Source organism: Crocuta crocuta, unplaced genomic scaffold (assembly GCF_008692635.1).
Source record: "Crocuta crocuta isolate KB4526 unplaced genomic scaffold, BGI_CrCroc_1.0 scaffold851, whole genome shotgun sequence".
Taxonomy (NCBI): domain Eukaryota; kingdom Metazoa; phylum Chordata; class Mammalia; order Carnivora; family Hyaenidae; genus Crocuta; species Crocuta crocuta.
In genome coordinates, this window is record NW_027530525.1 from 1 (window position 1) to 3959 (window position 3959).

Genomic DNA, 3959 nt, shown 5'->3' on the forward strand with positions numbered 1-3959 from the left:
GTCTGATGGCTGATGCTAGGACTTCCAGCACTATGATAAACAATATTGGTGGTTTTGGACATCCATGTGGTGTTCCTGATCTCAGGGGGAAAGCTCTCAGTTTTTCCCCTTTGAAGATGATGTTAGCTGTGGGCTTCTCATAGATGGCTTTTATGATCTGACATACTGGACTTTCAAGAAAAGGCAGTAACAAGGGATGAAGAATAGTTAAAGGGTCTATCCATCAAAAAGAGATAACAATTTTAAATGTCTACGCACTGAATATGGAAGCACCCAAATACATAAAACAATCACAAACAGAAATAATCTAGTGGATAAGAATGTGCTAATAGAAGGGGACTTTAATACTTCACTAACAGCAATGGATAGATCAACTAGACATAAAGTCACCAAAGAAACAATGGACTTGAAGGACACATTGGACTACATGGATTTGACAGATATATTTAGAACTCTACACCCTGAGGCTATGGAATTCACATTCCTCTCAAGTGCACATGGCATATTCTCCAAGATAGATCACATACTGGTACATAAAGCAGACCTCAATAAATATAAAAGAGTTGAGATAATACCATGCACACTTTCAGATAACAGTGCTATGAAATTTGAAATCAACCACAGGAAGTAGTCTGGAAAACCTCCAAAAACATGGAGGTTAAAGAACAACCTACTAAATATCGAATGGGCCAATCAGACAATAGAGAAGAAATTTAAAAATATATGGAAACAAATGAAAATGAAAGTACAACTATCCAACTCTCTGGGATGCAGCAAAGGCAGTCCTAAGATGAAAGTACATTGCACTCCAGGCATATTTCAAGAAACATGAAAAAGCATAAATACAAAATCTAACAACACACCTAAAGGAACTAGAAAGAGAGTAACAAGAGCACCTCAAACCCAGTAGGAGAAGAGAAAAAATAAAAACCAGGGCATAAAAAAACATATGGAATAAAAAAAACAGTTGAACCAATCAATGGACCCAAGAGTTGGTTTTTTGAAAAAATAAACAAAATTGACAAACCTATAGCCAGGCTTCTCCAAGAGAAAATAGAGTGCACCCAAATAGACAAACTCATGAATAAAAATTGACTTATTACAACCAATCCCTCAGAAATACAAGCAATTATCAGGGAATACTATGAAAAATTATATGCCAACAAACTTGACCACTTAGAAGAAATGGACAAATTCCTAAACACACACGCGGTACCAAAATTCACATGGGAAAAGATAGAAAATCTGAACAGACCCATAACTAGTGAGAAAATTGAATCAGTTATCAAAAATCTCCCAACAAATGAGAGCCCTGGGCCAGATGGCTTCCCTGGGGCATTCTCCCAGACATGCAAATCACAGTTAAAACCCATTCTTCTCAAGCAGTTCCAAAATATAGAAATGGAAGGAAAACTTCCGACTCATTCTACGAAGCAAACATTACTTTGATTTCCAAGCCAGAAGACAGAGACCCAGCAAAAAAAGAAAACTACAGGGCAATGTCCTTGATGAATACGGATGCAAAAATCCTCAACAATATACTTGAAAATCGAATTCAACAGCGCATAAAAAGAATTATCCACCATGATCAAGTGGGATTCATTCCTGGGTTAGAATGATGGTTCAATATTCGCAAACCAATCAATGGAATACATCACATTAACAAAAGAAAAGATAAAACCATATGATCTTGTTGACAGATGCAGAAAAAGCATTTGACAATATACAGCATCCTTTCTTAATAATGACCCTCGAGAAAGTCGGGATAGAAGGAACTTACGTAAACATCATAAAAGCCATTTTTGAGAAGCCCAGAGCTAACATCATCTTCAGTGGGTAAAAACTGAGAGCTTTCCCCCTAAGATCAGAAACACGACAGGGATGTCCACTCTCACCACTGTTGTTTAACACAGTGTTGTAATTCCCAGCATCCGCAATCAGACAACAAAAGGAAATCAAAGGCATCAGAATTGGCAAAGAATAAGTCAAACTCTCACTTTTCGCAGATGATGTGATACTCTACATAGAAAACCCAACAGACTCCACCAGAAGCCTACTAGAACTGATCCATGAATCCAGCAAAGTCGTAGGGTACAAAATCAATGTACAGATATCGCTTGCATTTTTATACACTAACAATGAAGCACCAGAAAGAGAAATAAAGAAATTGATCCCATTCACAATTGCACAAAAAAAACATAAAATACCTAGGAATGAACCTAACCAAAGATGTAAGAGATCCGTTTGATGAAAACTATAGAAAACTTATGAAGGAAATTGAAGAAGACACAAAGAAGTGGAAAACATCCATGCTCATGGATTGGAAAAATAAATATTGTTAAAATGTCCATACTACCCAAAGCAATCTACACATTCAATGCAATCNTGATGGTTCAATATTCGCAAACCAATCAATGGAATACATCACATTAACAAAAGAAAAGATAAAACCATATGATCTTGTTGACAGATGCAGAAAAAGCATTTGACAATATACAGCATCCTTTCTTAATAATGACCCTCGAGAAAGTCGGGATAGAAGGAACTTACGTAAACATCATAAAAGCCATTTTTGAGAAGCCCAGAGCTAACATCATCTTCAGTGGGTAAAAACTGAGAGCTTTCCCCCTAAGATCAGAAACACGACAGGGATGTCCACTCTCACCACTGTTGTTTAACACAGTGTTGTAATTCCCAGCATCCGCAATCAGACAACAAAAGGAAATCAAAGGCATCAGAATTGGCAAAGAATAAGTCAAACTCTCACTTTTCGCAGATGATGTGATACTCTACATAGAAAACCCAACAGACTCCACCAGAAGCCTACTAGAACTGATCCATGAATCCAGCAAAGTCGTAGGGTACAAAATCAATGTACAGATATCGCTTGCATTTTTATACACTAACAATGAAGCACCAGAAAGAGAAATAAAGAAATTGATCCCATTCACAATTGCACAAAAAAAACATAAAATACCTAGGAATGAACCTAACCAAAGATGTAAGAGATCCGTTTGATGAAAACTATAGAAAACTTATGAAGGAAATTGAAGAAGACACAAAGAAGTGGAAAACATCCATGCTCATGGATTGGAAAAATAAATATTGTTAAAATGTCCATACTACCCAAAGCAATCTACACATTCAATGCAATCCCAATCAAAATTGCACCAGCATTCTTCTCAAAGCTAGAACAAACCATCCTAAATTTGTATGGAACCACAAAACACCCCAAATAGCCAAAGTAATATTGAAGAAGAAAACCAGAACGGGAGGCATCACCATCCCAGACTTCAGCCTCTACTACAAAGCTGTAGTGATCAAGATAGTATGGTACTGGCACAAAACCAGACACATAGACCAATGGAATAGAATAGAAAACTCAGAATAGGACTCACAGATGTATGGACAACTAAACTTTGACATAGTGGGAATTAGTATCCTATGGAAAAAAGACAGCCTCTTTAACAGATGGTGCTGGGAGAACTGGACAGCAACATGCAGAAGAATGAAATTAGATCATTTTCTCACACCATACACAAAAATAGACTCAAAATGGATAAAGGACCTGAATGTGAGACAGGAAACCATCAAAACCCTAGAGGAGAAAGCAGGAAACAATCTTCCTTACCTTAACCACAATAATTTCTTCCTTGACACTTCCCCAAAGGCAACGGATTCAAGAGGAAAAATGAACTATTGGGATCTTCTCAAGACAAAAAGCCTCTGTTCGGCAAAGGAAACAATCAATAACACTTATAGGCAACTGAGGGAATGGGAAAAGATAGTTGCAAGTGCATATCAGATAAAGGGCTAGTATTCAAAATCTCTAAAGAAATTACCAAACTCCATACCCTTAAAACAAATAATCCAGTGAAGAAATGGGCAGAAGACATGAACAGACACTTCTCCAAAGAGGACATCCAGATGGCCAACAGACACATGAAACGATGCTCAGC